The 20,332-nt window shown below is 34.4% G+C and overlaps 1 protein-coding gene across 2 annotated transcripts in view; it reads left to right on the top strand.

The window, feature by feature from the left end:
* EDIL3 (EGF like repeats and discoidin domains 3) overlaps window positions 1–20,332 on the top strand; it is a 437,617-nt gene that overhangs the window by 370,579 nt on the left and 46,706 nt on the right. The window lies entirely within an intron of this gene.

The following is a 20,332-nucleotide window of genomic DNA, read 5'->3' as shown; positions in this document are numbered from 1 at the left end:
AAAATGGGACAGATACCAAATCTAGAGGAAAACATTAAAGAAGGGCTGTTTTCCTCTTGCTCTTGTGGGAGCACAGTTTTAATTGATCTTTTTTTTTTTAATTTCAGAGGAAAATACATTTGAATTTAATAAACATAAAACTGACTGAATTTCATTTACCTTTTAAAGAGAAATTGCCTAAGTCAGGAAAATATGATTAGTTCTTTTATGTGTCAGTAGATTTGGTAATTATGCATTATTTTATCGAGCAGTCTGATAAGCACATAAATCACTTGAAATGTCAACACACAAATGTGTTGATTTTGGCTGCCTTAATGCTGCCGTTACTTTTCTCCTCAAATATGAGAAAGAACTTACAAAGATACCTTTATGACAAATTTTAGTGTAGATTTGAAATGGTAATATCTAAACAAGGAGAGTCATTTTCAGTGGGAAAAAGCAAGTTGCAGGCAAGTGTATCCTGTATAGTCAGAAGAAAATACCATATCTAAGAGAGGTCTGGAGATGTTCACCGTGTTCCAGGGTGGGGCCCCAGCCCCAGTTCTTTTGTGCTTTCTAGCAAAATAGACATTGGTTATATTATAACAAATGTTATTTGAGATTTTTCTTAATAAACTAAATATATGATACATAGTTAATTACTATATTATATATAATAAACTCTACGTGATATATATAGTGATGTCTAGACATATATTCCCTGATAGGATCTGTAAAACAAAATTTTTTAACCCAAAGAAATATGAAAAAGAACGTGTTACATTATTCTTTTCAGACTCTTTGTTAAATATGTAATTTTCCCTCCTCAGAGACTATAAGAAAAATGTGGAGGTTTGGACACAAGTGATGAGTCTGCATATACTGGACATATATATGGTTAATGAGGCAAAGTTGCAGTGACCATTTAAAAGATTAAACTGTAAGAAGAAACACTTTGAGATATAAGCTGCAGATACACAAAGGATCTGCACTTTTCAGAAATGGAAAATTGATTTTTAGCAGCTTCCTTTTTTCTAGCACACCTAAAAAGTGATGTAGGAAATGTCTCCCTAGATGAAAAATTGGCTATATACTTTGACAAATAGTAAACATTAAAAAGTCAGCATACTAATGTCACCAGAAATTAAAGATAGAATACTATTTGGTAGTCTGGCTAAGTCAAAAGATTTAAATTTACATCATACCATGTGAATACATGGTACTTTTTTAAAAAGGCATATAATGCTACTGAATTGCACACTGGACTCACAAATTATGTATTGGCAATAGACTTTTATGCTATTGAACACTGAAACAAGAAGAAACCAAGCCATTTTCAAATGGGGTGGTTTATATAAAAATTGATAGCTGGGGACTCCCCAAATTGAGAGAGAAACCTAAGAAGATTGAAAACCAGAAACACAGTGTTGAAGGGTGGGCTTAGGCATTTTACAAAGAACGTAAAATCGAGAGATGTTAAAGGATTTGTTCAAGTAGAGTACATGATAAAAACCTAACTATGTTTCCTTTTAAAACAGCACATTTAAGTTAAAATCTAAATTCCTTAGGCCGTAAATTTCTTCATTTACTACCTATGGCTAGTGACTAAGAAAAGCCCTTTACAAGTTGTTCAAACCTTCCATTCCAGCCTCATTCTCCGAAGATTCTTCTGCCATCTACTCCAGCCACAAGAAAATTCTCCTCCTTCTCTAAACACAGAAAGCTCTTTAAAGATACTGTACATTTGCAAGCACACTTCTCCTGGTCTGGAATGTCCCTCCCTCTTTTTTTCACTGTCCAACTTATACTAATCCTTCAACATTCAGGCTCACCTGGGCTCTGCTGGCTCTTTGTTCCTATGCGTCAAGGGGTCCATTCCCCTGCTGTAATCTACACCCTGCAGGCACGTTGTTCCTATGCCTCAAGGGTCTATACCACTGCTGTAACCTGTGTAGACTGGGGTCTGCTTCTCCCCTGACACCAGAGCGCCACAGGGAATTTTAGTCACCTGAGGGCTTAGCACATAGTAGGCACTCAGTAAGTATTGGATTAATGTTTGGATAAATAGAGTAGAAGAGGAAATGTAATAGGGTTATTATCGATTAACATTTAGCTTAGGGAGTCAGAGATTTTCAAATACAAAGGAAACTTGAAAATCCTCTACACCAGGGGTCCCCAACCCCTGGGCCATGGACCGGTACCGGTGTGCGGCCTGTTAGGAACCGGGCCGCACAGCAGGAGGTGAGTGGCGGGCGAGCAAGTGAAGCTTCATCTGCCTCTCCCCATCGCTCGCATTACCACCTGAACCATCCCCTCACCCCCACCCCCATCGTGGAAAAATTGTCTTCCACGAAACAAGTCCCTGGTGTCAAAAAGGTTGGGGAGTGCTGCAAACTATGTGTCTCATTTTACAAGTGTGTTCAAGGAGGTTAATTCACTTACTTCAGGTTACCAAGCTAGTATACAACAGATTCAAGGTTTAAATCCATGTCGTCTAGTTTTAATTTTATATCATAAACCATCTGATGAAAAAACTTCGTTATATAAACTATGTCTTGGTTATTTGGAATTGTACCAGTTCATAAAAATATTTGCAAGTATTAGTGAGCACCTGATGACTGATCTTTTATGCAAATGATTGTTTTCTTTTTTTTTAATCATTGGAGTGGTTTGCTGATTATATCTTTGTTATTTTTTAGATCAAAAGAAGTGGTACTGAGCATTTTATAATATATGCATATTTTTAAACCAGGGCACTTATGAGCCTCTCCATTTTTTTCAATAAGCATTAATAATGTTTCCAGTTTTTATTTTCATGTTCTGCATTGCAACCCTATACTTTTTAATATGAAGTTTTATGTTTCACTGTAAACTTTAGTTGACCCTAAAAGTTTTTAAATGCATCAATTCTAACATCAGGGTGACCGAAAACAAGTCAGATCTTAGTACTTAAGATAATAATTCAAAACTATACACACAGCTATGAAAAGCAGATTTCAAATTGCATGAATTAATTTACTGAATTTTAAAGTAATGAATTAAAAAAAAATTTTACCTAGCACTAGACAGGTAAAGTACATAAAGCAATCGTCAAGAGAGTTCAAGCAAACGTAAAATCAAGGCCAGTTTACTCATTTCAAAAAGATAAGGTTTGTTTTTTTTTTTTCTCTTTTAACCAAAACTTGATTTCAGGAACAAGAATGAGCAAGACATTTTAGAGCAGAGAGTGTATGGCCCTTATTTACTACGCTGGTATACAAAAATCATCCATTTCCCAAAGCTTTCTGGACACAGCACCAACATACAGATGTTACAATTAAATTCAACTAAATCCTGTCACTAAAAGCCCACACTTCATATTTATAACCAAGAGTAAAGAAAAAAATGAGGCTTCTTAAGGAATATTTTGTCCAATCAAAAGAATACCTTCCATTTTTCCTAGTGGGTATGCCATACCAAGCCTTGGTAAACTATAGAAATCATTATGCCAGAACAGAAAACTAGTGCAGTGCCCTATATTGATTATGAGAGATTTTGATTATATTTATTTCTGATTATTTTTCTCTGGAGTAATCAGCATACCAGGGAATATCACATTCAGTTAGCATGAAAAAGAATCTACGGACACCAAGCAGAAAGAGCCTTCCTAACTCTCCTTCATTCTTCCATCTTACTTAGTCTGGGATGGAAGAAGAGAGAAGCAAGGAAATGTTTGAGAAGCAAATCAATGTAATTTAAAAATTGTAGAAACCATACTCGTTCAGCGTGTGTGTGTGCGTACGTGCACATCTTTGCTTAGTACTATGATGTGTCACCCACGTGGGTAAGCCTCCGTTCATCATAATATCCAGTCTGTCATAGGCAGAAGCTGTCTGGTTGTGAATGGGTTGCATTTATGCCAGGGAACAGGTAGAGGAACAGATGACCTCTGGTGCAGCACTTTTCAGGAATGAGCAAGACATTTTAGAGCAGCGAGTGCTCTAAAAGTCATTTGTGTTGGGTGAATAGTGATTCTGTTTACCATATAGATGTGTCAAAGCTTATTTTCCGATTTATAAACTAACAGGTATTTCAGCATTTCTTGAAATGTACCAGATTTTTCCGTGACGGGAAAAACATGTCAAAATAACCTGTTTAGGTACAAAATAACCTGTTTAGCTCTTCATTGATCTGGATGGAGTTCATCAGCGTAATGACCGCTCTGGCTCTTTACTTCTGTGTACTTCTACCCCCACAACTGAGGGCACCTCATGCATTCTTGCAGTATCATCCACCAGAGTCCCACACTTTGGAGTTTATCTTGTTCCAAGACAATGGACATATAAAATCCTGTCATATGAACTCTGGGTCATATGCAGCTGTTCCTCTCTGTCACCATATGCAGCTTTGGACAACAATCGTATTTGGTCTCCCAGTTGATCCCCTGCATGATATTCCATCCCTTTCCAAATTTAGCCTCACCAATACTCCCTGAGAACAGAATCCAGCCACTGAGGGGGCACAGTTTTATGCCCATGTCTTTGCTCCATGATACAGGGTGTTTATGTGCTTGGAACTTTACCTGTTGTTTTCTGCCAGACATCTGCAAAACCCCTGACAGTCCCCATTTGATACCACTTCTTTCACTCTACTTATATAGTGCTTATTGCTGGACTTCTCTGAGATCTACAACTTTCTGCAGCAGCTCTCTTGTCTCTTGTCACTCTTGGGTCCCCAAAATTCCATCAGCCAAACTTAACATGTTGTCTCCCAAGACACTCTGGACCAATTGGCCTGACTTCATCTCTTTTCCTTGCCTCTGTGTCTGTCATTCCTCTGGTCCAGCCTCTTCAGCCCATGTGGATTTCACATTTGCAGAGTCTACCTTTCCAGCCCTAGCAAGAGAATCCGACCCATACTGCTTCCCTTACCCTCCTGATTCTGAAACTTACTTGGCAAAATGACATTGGACTTGATATTCTACTAGTTTCTTCTACTTGTCCCCAGATCCTTACCTACCTATTTCTGACCTAGACATGTTAACTCACTCTAATTCCTGAGGGCTGTCATTGGCTGTCGTTTTGGCGCTCTTTACCTTGATTTAAGCTGATTAAATTGAGTGAACAGTGCAAAAAGGAAAGAGAGAGACTGGGTTTTCCATTCTCATTACCACTCTTTGAATCTAGGGACCTTTACTACATTCTGCATTACTGACAAAGCATTAAAGTCATCCTCACTAATTGTTTCCTGCCATAGTTTATACTTCCCAGTGTTGCCAAGTTCACAGTGCCAAGGAGTATAAACATGAAATTCTTAATACTACACCTTAAAACTTCTCTCTCAGGAAAATCTTTTTCACTCAAACATTTCTTTACATATTTACACATCATTTTTCCTTGCTGCTTTTCTATGAAGAAAAAACTGACCCTGCTATTTTTTAAAAACAAACCCTAACCTATGTTCCTGATCCAATTTCTTTCCATCTTATCTGTCCACCTATCTAATAAGCATGTTCCTGGATACCTAACATATGCAGACCTTGCAATAAACTTGGAAGATGCAAAGATTACTAAAACATGATTGGAGCCCTTAAGGAGCTCAAAATCTAATAGAGGACAGACATTCATAAACAGATTATTATGACCACAGTGTGATACCTACTATGATGGAGGGATTGGCTAAAGAACATAGATTGAGAGTTGGAAAAAGGCTTAGAGCCCTTTACATTTGTGTTTCACACAAATATCAAATGTCGATGTGTTAATTTTGAGGTGTTAATTGACATACTAATTTTCTGTCCCATTCAGTAATGGGAAAAACAATAAAATTTGTTGAGCATCTAGTTCTGTACTAGGCATCATGCAGTATAAGAAAAGCTAGGTTGGGGTGGAGGGGTGGCCGTACCTGTTATGAAGGCAATAAATATTTTTTAATTACCTTCATTAAATTTTGTTACTGCTACGCATGTTTTTTAAAAAATCTAAGGTCGCTGTGTTAGATTTTGTTTTCCATAAAACTTATAATAAGAGGATGATAAAATTTATGGAATATAATTATATTTACTTTCCTTACCTATCTATCTGTCATTATGAAACACCTAGATTTTTAATATAATTTATGAAATATTTCAGATTTCATTGTTATTTCATGTTTACATGATTTTGCTATAGCTGTCTTGTGCCAAAGGTAGCAAAAATGCAGAAACATGAAAACTAATTATACAATAAATTCAGCTAACAGAAAAAAATCTTTCTTTAAAATAAATAGCTCAATATTAGTGGTATGGCTGCAGTAATAAACAGAAGTTATGTGAAATGCCAAAAAATAAAATAAAGAACTTTGATTTTTAAACACTTAAATACATTAGCTTTTGTTAGGCCTAGAGTTGTTGGGCAAGCAGAAGTTCTTTAAAAACATTCAGAAGTTGCTTAATTATGTTACTTTTCATTTGAAGATGGAATGTGTTTTGAGGGCATATTGCACAACTGAATACATAGTGTCAATATTACTGGAGAAAATCTACCCAGCCCTCACCTCCACATACTTCTTAAGAAGTGAAAACAAATACGAAGACAGTATAATACCCAAATTTAACAAAAGTTAACATCATGCCATATTTACTTCATATATATATTATATGTTTATATATATATACCTATTTATAGTGAAAGGTACATTACCAAAATGTATTTACTCAAAGAAAACTGGGAACCTGTATGGTCAAGAAAAATCATACACAAAAAAGAGAGAGAGAAAGAAAGTAAAAGAATCCCTCAATAGACTTACCATTGTTAAAGACATTGAGTCAGACTTTACAGCTTTCAAAAAACATATACCCTCTGTGTTTCATGAAATATTCCACAAAAAAAAACAGAGAAAAAGGCTTTCCAAATTCTTTTATGACATCATGGTTTCCTGTTACTAAAACTGAGTAAAAGCACAAGAAAATGATTTAGAATCTCACTTGTAAAATGGAAGAGTCTTAAATAGAACATTACTAAATGGAATTCATCAAGGTTTAAATATGTTTACTAATAAAGAAGAATTCATCCCAGGTATGTATAAAATGATCAAACTTAAAAAAAGAAAACACTTAAAAAAATCTACTAATGTTATCCCCAAGATAGAAAATTAAATGTGAAGAATGTATATATCTTGCTGGTAGGAATGTAAATTGATTAAATCATTTTGGAAATTGTTCCGCTTATTTATAAAATTGGACATTCATGTACTCTACAACCAAAAAATTCTACTTATAGGTACATGATCACAAAATTTCTGAGTACTGTGTATACCAGGAGACAAGTACAAGAAGGTTCATAGCATTGATTTTTTTCTAATTTTTTATTTTTATACAACTTTTAACAGTTATACTTCATTTACACTTATTACAAAATATAGGCTATATTGCCCATGTTGTACAATACATCCTTGTAGCCTATTTTACACCCAATAGATTGTACCTGCCACTCCCCCACCCCTGTATTTCCCCTCCCCTCTCTCTCTCCACTGGTAACCACTAGTCTGTTCTCTATGTCTGTGAGCCTCATAACATTGATTTTAAAAGATAAAACTGGAAATAATCAAATACTCATATCAGTAGAATAGGTAAATATATTGTCTTATATGTGCACATGGAATATTACACAGTTGTTAAAATAAATATGCTTTATAAACATATAGATAAATCTTAGTAATATAATATTGAATGGAAAACGCAAGTCCCAAAAGATTACTATATGTCATTTTTTATGAATTTTATAAACACTGAAAACTAAATATTATTTAGAGGTCCATTCATATCTAATAAAACTGTGCTTGAAAAAGCAAGGAAATAATGGGAAATGTAAGATTGAATAACCTTGGTTCAGAGAAGCAGAAAGACAGTGGAAGACACCCACATAGGTATTGGCAGTGTTATAGTTCTTGGGTTGCTTGGGTTTGTGGCTGCTCATTATGTATTAATTAATTAATTAATTAATTAAAGGAGAAATCTGTATAATCATCTTAATATGAATAGACATATAATTTAATAATATTCAACACCTATTCATAATTTTTAAATTCGGAAACAAACAATAGAAGGGAAAGTCCTTAATCTAATAAAATATATCTTTAAAAAACAATATCAAAAAGCATTCTCAGTGCAGAAATGTTAGACACATTCTTTTAATGTCTGGATTTTTATTGTTGGGTTACTTTTTTTTTTTTTTTTTACTTTAAATTTTTAAGATTTTATTATGGTAAGAGCACTTAACATGAGATCTAGCCTTTTAAATTTTGGAGCAATTTTTAAGTCAGCTATACTGTTTTGTTTTGTTTTGTTTAACATCTTTATTGGAGTATAACTGCTTTACAATGGTGTGTTAGTTTCTGCTGTATAACAAAGTGAATCCATCTTGAAAATACATGATGTTGTTGTGACCTGAAAGTTTGCAAGAGAATATGTTATTTCAGAATGCTTCTTCACAATTTAACTTTCAGTCTCCCCAACAATAGTGATGTGTGTTGCTCCTAAAGCATACTCTCTACCTGATCGTTTTTGTCACTTGCTGTAACTTGTTAAAGAAAGTGTTTCTCTACAAAGGAATTGGAGACAATGCATTATAAGGCCACACTTTTTCAGAATACAGGGTATTAAAAAGCATATCTGGTATTTTTGCCATTAGTTTTTTTGCCCTAAACATCGTTGCTATAAGCATTTTTGCCACATTTTCACAGCATAAATAATTAGCTGTGAGACAATTTTGCCATGAAAGATAAAATAACTGGTTGACAGTTTTTGGTTTGACAGTTTGGTTTCAACTGGTCGAAATGCGTTAGTGTTTCTTCCAGGCAGCGACGTTGTGGATGGCTTTATCAAGCTGACAGATGAGGACGATTTGCCCCAGGAGTTGGTTCCTTATTTTGAAACACTTTGCATTGGAGTAGGAGGAGGCCTAGGCCAAGGGCCTGGAAGGTACAGAGTTGACTGACCACATTTCCCACAGGACTTTGGAACATCTATCAATGGACATATAACAGTATGTCAAGAACCAACAACAGTATAGAGGCTTTCACAATAGGATACAAAGGTCAGATACAAATACGCATCCTAGTATTTGGAAACAGATACCTCTCTTAATGAAGGAAGAAGTTTTAGCAAAAAAGAAACAAGTGTGATGCCCAATAAAGAGACAAATCAACAAGCAAGAAAAAAAAAAAGATAACTATGAATGAAAAACTTGGAAGATAAGTGCGTAGGTACAACCCACAAAAAAATCTGTTACTTGCACAGTATTGCTATGAAACTACACACATTTTAAATGTATTCAAATATTTTCTATTTCATAATAAAGTCTTTTTAATTTTTTTACTCATTTTTATGCATAGTATTTATGTTCTTTTTATTTTTTTTATTGTTTTATTTTTTATGTCCTTTTTAATGTCCCTCTTTTTAGTTATTTTTATCTTTTATGGCAAAATTGCCTTACAGCCAATTAGTTATGTGGCAAAAATGTCTGCAGCAAAGATGTCTACAGCAAAGATACTTATGGCAAAAGTACCTAGAACCATTTAAAAGGTAGTAAATTATATTTGTGGGCTCTGTCCTCAGTGTCCCCTAAAGGGAGACTTGGAAAAGTCATTTGTGTTGGGTGAATAGTGATTCTGTTTACCATATAGATGTGTCAAAGCTTATTTTCTGATTTATAAACTAACAGGTATTTCAGCATTTCTTGAAATGTACCAGATTTTTCCGTGATGGGAAAAACATGTCAAAATAACCTGTTTAGGTACGACAAGCCACAAGATAAGAGACAAATCTTGTGAGCTGTTTGAGGATGAACCTTTTTTTAATTTTTGTTTTTGTTTTTATACTTCCCTGCTGACTGGTTCCACTGTAAATAACTTTCTAAAATTATACTTTTAGTGTTATTCTATCTAATAATTTCTACATGATACCTCTTTTCTTTAAATCAGTGTTTGAATTTCATTAAAATATCTTTGGATTTCAGGATCCTTAAGCACTTATATCAAATAAAAGGGAGTTATACTTCAATTTTCTGTTTCTTTCACTTCTATTTTTTTTTCAAATTATGTTTAAAATGTCAGAAGCTTTGCACCTGAAGTCTCAGATGGGATATCAAAGATAGTTACTGCAAAGATGTTCAACCATTGGGGGATGTCTCATGAAATTCTTCACTTAAATCTATAACTGGGCCTTCAGTGAAGTGAGGTATAACTTGGAGAGTTTTAAAAATCTTGAATACATATGCAAAAAAAATAAGTAAGTTTAATATGATGAGTTTGTTTCAAGTGATTTATTAATTCCATACCTAATTTAACACTGTGGTTTATAAGCTATTTTACAGTAATAGAAAATATAGTGCATGAATAGTTTTAGAGTTAAAGAATGTGATTTTAAAACTATGAGATTGTTTGGAGCTGACTGCACAAAGAAATGAACCCTTGTTCTGAGGTAGGAATATATACGAGAGTCCCTTAAATAAAGTGCCACTTCTAGAAAGAAGGAGAGTGTGAGCATCTTGTTCACATGCAATCAAGAAGAACATATTTTTTGTGTGATGAATTGGGAGACTGGGATTGACATATATACACTTATATGTAGAAAACGGATAACTAATAAGAACCTGCTGTATAAAAATATAAATAAAATGCAAAAATTCAAAAAAAAAAAAAGAACATATTTTTTGAAAGTTGTATACCCTATACTTGAGCCATATCATTATAACTGTTAGGCATATACCTATTGGGGCCTTCATTAAAGATATATCCAGGCCATATTGTACTGTGGGGCTTAATTAAAATATGTTCATCAGATACTATTCAGATTTTATCAGCATTCAGCACCCAGTTTTATATGTTTCCACTTAATAAGCTCAAAAGACCTTGGATATGGTGTTAAGGAGAATAAATAGGAAATTAATATTGGGACCTAAAGGAAAATCTTGATAAGATTGGGATTTCAAGTATACAACAGCTGTTCCTTATTTCCACTTGGGAACAAAACAAATGGAAATTAATGTCAATAATGGTGAAGAATATAGACATTTTACCATAAATAAATTAATATAAAGAAATAAAACATGTTGGCTTTATGCATATTCAATGAGCGACTCTAACTGTGGCTTCTAATGAGGCTCTCTAAGATGACAATTATAATTTGTGGTGACTGGAGTTCTGATGGGCTAGATAGCCCTGCCTGCCATTTCCACCAGAGTCGGGCTTGTCCTTCTTATACAAATAAAATGCTGACAGTGTTACTGACTATGTATTTGAATGAAAATAATTTGTATCCTTGTTATCCATACTATATGTACACTCTGGACAAAATATTTTTTTAATAAGTAGCCCTTTAAGGCAGTCCACTTTCTGTGTCAATGGCTCTTAACCCTGCAATCTACAGTCAGTTCTCTTCCTGCTGAGCCATCTCCCACCCTTTCCTTTCCAATCACTTCAGAGCAATGTGCTAACGGGCTGTTTTTCAACTGTTGACATTGATGGTCCATTTTCCCAAACCATCCTGATTCCTGAGAGGCCATGCCCCTTTCTACTTTCTTTTGCAAGGACAAGGGGAGAAAAATTACATCTAGGTTTCTTTACATTTTTGTTTTAGCCTAAAAATCAATCACTATAAAACGTGCATAGGTCCAGTTAAGACTGAAAAATCTAGAATTAAGGCTCGCATGATCTGATGAAACAAAATGATGTACAGGACTCTACAGATGATTTACAAATTGTGGGAATTGCAAAGCTTTATATCAACATAAAATGCGCAGCTCCCTCAAGCAAGCATGGTACATAAAAATATGTTGTGTGTTCTTGTCAACTTTCCTACCTTTCATGGGCCTCTAAATATTTAAGATATGCAATGTGATTTGCCGTTGCAGTATACTGTATGCTGTGGATGTTTTCTTTTGAGAGTTCTCATGATTTTCATTTATTTGTCACAGAACAAGATTTATGTAAATATGCATATTGACACACATATTTGTGTATAGATGTTTTGTGCTTGTAAATGTCAGTCTATAAGATATATAATGGTTATACAAAACACAAATGCCTTTGATAAACTTATTATTCAGTGAAGTAGTTGTCAACAGCTCTTTCAAGTCAACAACCAATCAAATTCTGGCTACTGAAGTGTATGCCAGTTCAATGAATCTTTAGCTTTACAAAGAGATGCTGACACAGTTTCTACGTAGGCTCTCCTCTCACTGTGCTTTCAAAACCACTAAATAAAAAACTATTTCAATTCCTACTTAAAAGTTATGTTATTATTTTCTAAATTACATGCATAAATTTACCAGTAATTTTCTTTGTTTTCTACTACATTTGGGCTTTGGCACTGCTATAATTAAAGTACCTAAATAACGTTTATTGGATATTATCATGCTGTTTGATCAAAGACTTGTATTAAGTCTCCATTAACCTATTAATAATTACTCTATCAATTAAAGACTAATTCAATTAGTCACCACCCTGAATTATTGTTTGTGGAATAAATCAAATTTCCCAGCCTAATCAAAATCGGGCTTGAAAGGTAAATAAAGAAGATATGTTAGTTCTACTTTCTCAGGGTGATCTTATTTTTGATGAACTCAGCAGAAAATCACTTTCAGTAGCCTAATGAGAAAAGTATGATTCTTTTCCTTAAAAATTTTCTAAGTTTCATATTTTTCTTCACATATGTTTTAGTGTTTCTGATATAGGTTTTGGAGAAATTGGGTAATAGCTTACCTGTTAATTTGATGTCAAGTTTAGTTACTGTAACTATAATTGTTTGAGAATATTTTTTCAAAACAAAATTTGTATAGAATATTGCAAAAATCTGCTCATTAAAAAAGCAGAAAATCAAGTTATTTTAATTTCTCTTTATATATCATGATTTAAGTAAATTAATATAAGGGCATTAGATTCAATCCTTATAATAGTATTTTATTAACTCTAAATGTTTATAATTTTGGTTGTTTTTATATTTTTTTAATTTAAGTATAGTTGATTTACAATGTTTCAGGTGTACAGCAAGTTGATTCAGTTTTATATATATATATATTTACATATATATGTATATATGCTTTTTCAGATTCTTTTCCATTATAAGTTATTACAAGATATTGAATATAGTTCCCTGTGCTATACAGTAGGTCCTTGTTGTTTATCTATTTTGTATACAGTAGTGTGTGTATGTTAATCCCAAATTCCCAATTTATCCCACCCCCCTCCCTTTTCCCTTTGGTAACCATAAGTTTGTTTTCTGTCTGTGAGTCTGTTTCTGTTTGGTAAATAAGTTCATTTGTATCATTTTTTTTAATTCCACATATAAGTGATATCAAATGACATTTGTCTCTGTCTAACTTCGCTTAGTATGATAATCTCTAGGTCCATCCATGTTGCTGCAAATGGCATTATTTCATTCTTTTTTATGGCTGAATAATATTCCATTCTATATATACACCACATCTTCTTTATCCATTCATCTGTCAATGGACATTTAGGTTGCTTCCATGTCTTGGCTATTGTAAATAGTGCCACTATGAACATTGGGGTGCATGTATCTTTTCAAATTAGAGTTTTTGTCTTTTTCAGATATATGCCCAGGAGTGGGATTGCTGGATCATATGGTAACTCTATCTTTAGTTTTTTAAGGAACTTCCATACTGTTCACCACCAACTTACACTCCCACCAATGGTGTGGGAGTGTTCCCTTTTCTCCATACCCTCTCTAGCATTTATTATTTTTAGACTTCTTGATGATGCCTCATTCTGTTATGAGGTGGTACTTCATTGTAGTTTTGATTCACATTTCTCTAATAATTAGCAATGTTGAGCATCTTTTCATGTGCCTGTTGACCATCTGTATGTCTTCTTTGGAAAAATGTCTGTTCAGTTGTTCTGCCCATTTGTTGATTGGGTTGTTTGGTTTTTGATATTGAGCTGTATGAGCTGTTTGTATATTTTCAAAATTAATCCCTTGTTGGGTGCATCGTTTGCAAGTATTTTTCTCCCATTCCGTAGGTTGTCTTTTTGTTTTATTTGTGGTTTCTTTTTCTGTGCAAGAGCTTTCAAGTTTAATTAGGTCCCATTTGCTTATTTTTGCTTTTATTTCCTTTACTCCAGGAGAGGGATCCAAAAAACTGTTGCTGTGATTTATGTCAAAGAGTGTTCTGCCTATGTTTTCCTCTAGGAGTTTAATAGTATCCGGTCTTACATGTAGGTCTTTAGTCCATTTTGAGTTGATTTTTGTATGGGGTTTTAGAGAATGTTCTAATTTCATTCTTTTACATGTAGCTGTCCAGTTTTCCCAGCACCGCTTTTTGAAGAGACTGTCCTTTCTCCATTGTATATTCTTGCCTCCTTTGTCATAGATTAATTGACCACAATTGACCATAAGTGCATGGGTTTATTTCTGGGCTCTCTATCCTGTTCCATTGATCTATGTGTCTGTTTTTGTGCCAGTACCATACTGTTTTGATCACTGTAGCTTTGTAGTATAGTCTGAAATCAGGGTGCATAATTCCTCCAGCTCTGTTCTTCCTTCTCAAGATTGTTTTGGCTATTTGGGGTCATTTGTGTTTCCATACAAATTTTTAAATTATTTGTTCTAGTTCTGTGAAAAATGCAATTGGTAATTTGATAGAGATTACATTAAATTTGTAGATTGCCTTGGGTTCTATGGTCATTTTGGCAATATTGATTCTTCCAATCCAAGAAAATGGTATATCTTTAAACCTGTTTGTGTGGTCTTCAATTTCTTTGTTTTATCTTTTAAATTACTTTGAGATTTAGTGAGAAAATCATCATAGTTGGACTTTCATTTAGAACTATTTTTACATAGAGAGTTTTAGTGAAGCCTGAATGAATTTTCTCAAACATTTTTGTGAGAACCACATTTGGAAGGTTCCTCTACAGCTGCAAAAGCAGACTTGATTTTAAATGTTCCTATGTTGAGCTTATCAAGAAATCACTTAAATTATTTTATTACATTCAACTTCTCAATTGTGACTGCTGCATCCTTTGATTCCCTTACCATCATCCATATAGTATGCATACAAATATAAGCCAGTCGGTGACTTTCCAGGCTCTGGGCAGAGTTTCCTGTAACTACAGTGTGAGGATTCCAACATCTGAATCAGAACAGGGGTGGCCAAGACCCAGAGGCTGCCCTGTGGACCGAGGGACCTGAGGTCACTTTACTACAGCCAGAGACTGCAAGCTGTGGTCAGCACTCTACTTTCCAGTGTCCCATCACACCCATTTACCCCATAATGCAAACCTGGAAAAGTGGAATAGAGTACATGTTGGCTACATGTTAGCTCACTGGATCCTAAAATATGAAGCCATTCATTCATTATATACTTATTGAAATACCTTGTGTATGCCAGGTGTATAGTGAACAACAGGGACGAAGTTGCCTGCCACTGTGATTTTACTTGTGATAGGAGAATGCTTTGGATTTTGTATTATCAAGAAAATAGGTTATCCTTCCTGTATGTAGAGGATAAACAGCAAGAGTAGGAGAGGTTCATCCTTCAGACCAGCTAAGCTATACTGCCTAAATGTCTGCTGGGCCTTGTTAATAAGACCTTTGGCAGTGTTTATATCTGAAGGTCAGAAGGAATTCATAAAACAGCCTGATAGATGGTGAGAGACAATGGGGAATGCTTATGACCAGTGTGCTGCCAAACACCAGGACTATTCTCTCTCTGTTCAAGTAAGGGAAAATAATACAAGATTATATCAGGCTTATTTTTTAATATGCAGAACAAGAAAAGGATAGAAATTACTCAAAAGCTATGAAGAAAACTGTAAAAGTAGAAAAGTTTTTACAGAAACAAATGATTAGTAGAATATATATAAAGATATTTTTTCCTTGAGTAATAGAATGAGACAAAAGTTGAGATGATGAGGGAGGGATCTTAAATTATGTATTTCAAGGAAATTTAAAAATTTAGCAGTGGAAATTCCATTATCAAAAATAAAATGCAGGACTTCCCTGGTGGCGCAGTGGTTAAGAATCCACCTGCCAATGCAGGGGACACGGGTTCAAGCCCTGGTCCAGGATGATCCCACATGTCGCAGAGCAACTAAGCCCGTGCGCCACAACTACTGAGCCTGCACTCTAGAGCCTGCGAGCCACAACTACTGAGCCCATGCGCCTAGAGCCCGAACTCAGCAGCAAGAGAAGCCACAGCAATGAGAAGCCAATGCACTGCAACGAAGAGTAGCCCCCACTCACTGCAACTAGAGAAAGCCACGTGCAGCAACGAAGACCCAATGCAGCCAAATATAAATAAATAAATTTATTTTTTTAAAAAAAATCCATAATATTGAGGATAAAGTGGAGAAACTCTGAAAATACAAAGGAGAATAATATTTTAAAATGATGAGTGAGAAAATATTATAAATAGGAAAAATTAGAAGTAAAGAGCTCATCTTTGGATAATTGACCTTCTAGTGGGAGACACTAAAAGAAGCAGAAGCAACATTTTAAAATATAAGACCAGAAAACCTTTTGAGCACACTTCCCTCCCCCAGGAACAAGTCTACAGCTTGAATGAATACACTTTATTCTATACAAAAGCAATAAAAGAGACTCTCACCAAGGTATATCCTGGTATATGATGATGATGACGACAATGATAATTTATAGTACTGATTTCAAGAATAAAGAGCAGACCTTATAACTATCACCCAGATAGTGGGGAAAAAACAAAAATTTAAAAAATGGATTATTCAAGAAAAAGTGTTGAGAAAATTACATCTTTTTTTTTTTTTTTTTTTTAATTTTATTTATGGCTGTGTTGGGTCTTCGTTTCTCTGCGAGGGCTTTCTCTAGTTGTGGCAAGCGGGGGCCACTCTTCATCGCGGTGCGCGGACCTCTCACTATTGCGACCTCTCTTGTTGCGGAGCACAGGCTCCAGACGCGCAGGCTCAGTAATTGTGGCTCACGGGCCCAGTTGCTCTGCGGCATGTGGGATCTTCCCAGACCAGGGCTCGAACCCCTGTCCCCTGCATCAGCAGGCAGATTCTCAACCACTGCGCCACCAGGGAAGCCCGAATTACATCTTTATAAAAAATAAAGTATGAACCTTATGTCACATCATATGTACACAGAAAGCCAAGATGATTTAGATGTTAAAAGGAAAGAAGAAAGGAAGGGAGGAGGGAAGGAAGGGAGGGAGGTAAAGAAGAAAACTTAGAAAGAAAACCCAGAGGAAATTCTAAGGGAACATGTAAATCATTTTTCACCAATCTAATTAAGTAGAAGGTCTTTTTAGGCACACGAAAATATGTAATTGCAAATGGAGTGATTGATAGACTTGAGTACAGGAAAATTAAAAACTTTCGTGTCAAAAACATTAAATGACATAGCAAATTAGGAAAAAATGCAATAAATATAACAGAAGCCAATATTGATGCTATATAATTCTTTAAAAGCAACAAGAAAATCTCTAATCCCAGAAGTGATAAAGGATACTAAAGAGACATTAATAATAATATACATTATTAATGAGACTGAACAATTAGGAGAATGTAAATGAAATGCCACTTTTCACCATTTATATACATTAAATATAAAAATGCCATTTTTCAAATTGTAAAAAATATAGAATTATATAAAACATAGGACTAGTGAGTATGTAGAGAAAAAATTATCATATACCACAGTTGGAAGTGTATAATTTTTCCAGAAACAAATGACACAATGTATATACCACATTTCAAATGACAGGTCCTTCATGACGATAAGGAAACAGTTGCGCCAATGAGCAAAGATAAATACACATAGGAGTTCATTTTAGGTTTTTACCAATGAAGAAGAATTAGAAACAAGAATTTTTAAAATATCAGTAGTGGACTGGTTAAATAATTTTCATATTTATTTCTGTATCTGTGAGACTGTTACACAGCCATTACAAAGTATTATTATTATTTACATATAAAAATATACACATGCAAATTACAAAACCACATTCATACTGTGAGCTTATTTTCATGAAGATAGATATATGGGAATAGGAAATGTCTGCAAATATGAATATTAAGAGGTCAGCAAGAATTAACTCTAGATAATAGAGTTTTGGTTATTTTATCTGGATTCCTTATATCTCTTCATACCATCTGAAATAATCACAACTGTTTATTACTTTTATGTTTAGGCAATAAACCTATTTTCCATATTCTCTGACCAAATTCTATGAATTTATCCTATGTATTGGGTTAGACAAAAAGTTCATTTGGATTTTTCCGTAAGATGTTATGTAAAAACCCAAACGAACTTTTTGGCCAACCCAATAAATGAGATTATGTGGCCAAATGAAAGGACTAGGATTTTATGAAAGTTTTAATTTTAATAGAAAATTCAAGGATACAGGGAGGCGCAAATGTTTTACAGTAAATAAATGATTGTGATAAACTCTTGAAATGACTTGTTAGGATAGAAAAAAGTCTTAAAAATATTTTATTGACATAGAGAATTACTAGTGAAATATTAAGAAAAAAAAAGAATAAATTGACCTGCAAATGTGGACTAAAAGTGCAACCAACACCTGGTAACCAATAATATTGTTCAAATGCCAAATAAATACAAATTTGTCTAAAATATCCACATTTAAGGGGTATGAAAATCATTGATTGTATCTGATGGTAAGACAGAGCTGTTTTTTAATATTCTCTGTATTTCTTAATTTTTATTCTTAGCATGTATCTTATATTGAGAAAGATTATTAAAATAACAATATTAAATATAAAATGTTCATAATTATGCTGCCTCCCATCCTTAGTTAAGATAAGCAGTTGAACTACCTGCACGACTCTAAACAAACTCTTTTAAAAAGTTCATAGTCATGAGCTGACAGCAATCATGGGGTGCAGCTCAGGTTGACGTATGCAGTTGTTTATGTTATAATTGTAGATAATTGTTAAATATGGAATTATCTCAATTTTGAATCCAGGGCAGATGATTCCTGGATATTTGGAATGTCTACAATATGTCTGATATGCTGCAAAACACGCTCTTGAGCATAAAAAGTTTGTTTATGGCATCAAACATGTATCATGCTTGGTTTTACATGTAAAAGGCACACTAGAAAACATCAATAAAACAGAACATTCCCTCTCTCTTTGAAAGGTTATTTTATAGTATATATTTTTTGTATTAGTGTTCATAGTTTTAAAATGCAATATGGGAAAAGCAATTGCTTTATTAAATGTTTTTAAATATTATTGGAAACTAAAACTTTTTTTAGTAAGAGGGGGAATGCAATCATGGGTGCTGGAATGAGTGTATTATGAGGCCTCCATAGTATTTTAAGGATTCTAAATCCATAACCTTAGAGCTACTAAATTGTATGAGATACAGGGACTGGATAATATTTCATCATAAGTTGATCACATTAACTAGTTAGCCTGCAAATATGGAATAAAAGTATGACCAGTATCTGATAACCAAAAATGTTGTCCAAATGTCAAGTATAGTTAATTACAGGCGTACCTTGGAGATATTGTGGGATCAATTCCAGACCTCTGCAATAAAGCAAGTCACGTGAATTTTTCGGTTTTCCAGTGCATATAAAAGTTATGGGGCTTCCCTGGTGGCGCAGTGGTTGAGAGTCTGCCTGCCAATGCAGGGGACACGGGTTCGGGCCCTGGTCTGGGAAGATCCCACATGCCGCGAAGCAACTAGGCCCGTGAGCCACATGAGATTATGTGGCCAAATGAAAGGACTAGGAGCCTGCGTGTCTGGAGCCTGTGCTCCGCAACAAGAGAGGCCGCAGTAGTGAGAGACCCGCGCACCGCGATGAGGAGTGGCCCCCGCTTGCCACAACTAGAGAAAGCCCTCGCACAGAAACGAAGACCCAACACAGCCATAAATAATAAATAAATTAATTAATTTTTTTTAAAAAGTTAGGTTTATATACTGTAGTCTATTAAGCATGTGATAGCATTATGTCTAAAAATATAACATGACATACCTTAGTTAAAAAATATTGCTAAAAAATACCAATCTTCTGAGACTTTAGTGAGTCATAATAGTAACATCAAAGATCACTGATCACAGATCACCATAACAAATATAACAATGAAAAGTCTGAAATATTGCAAGAAGTACCAAAATGTGACACAGAAACACAAAGTGAGCAAATGCTGTTGGAGAAATGGTGCGATAGACTTGCTCGACACAGGGTTACCACAAACCTTCAGTATGTAAGAAACGCGATATTTGCGAAGTGCAGTAAAACAAAGTATGCCTTTATGTGCTTTAAATGTAGCTACGATTATATAGAATTGTTTCATATAATGTTAAGGTAAAAACTTCTATATTGAAACCAAAAAGTCTAAATATTTTGCCTATAATTTAATTATTAAG

The sequence above is a fragment of the Eubalaena glacialis genome, chromosome 4 (assembly GCF_028564815.1).
Source record: "Eubalaena glacialis isolate mEubGla1 chromosome 4, mEubGla1.1.hap2.+ XY, whole genome shotgun sequence".
Classification (NCBI taxonomy): Eukaryota; Metazoa; Chordata; class Mammalia; order Artiodactyla; family Balaenidae; genus Eubalaena; species Eubalaena glacialis.
Note: the sequence above shows the minus strand (reverse complement) of the source record. Positions and strands in the feature narration are given on the sequence as shown.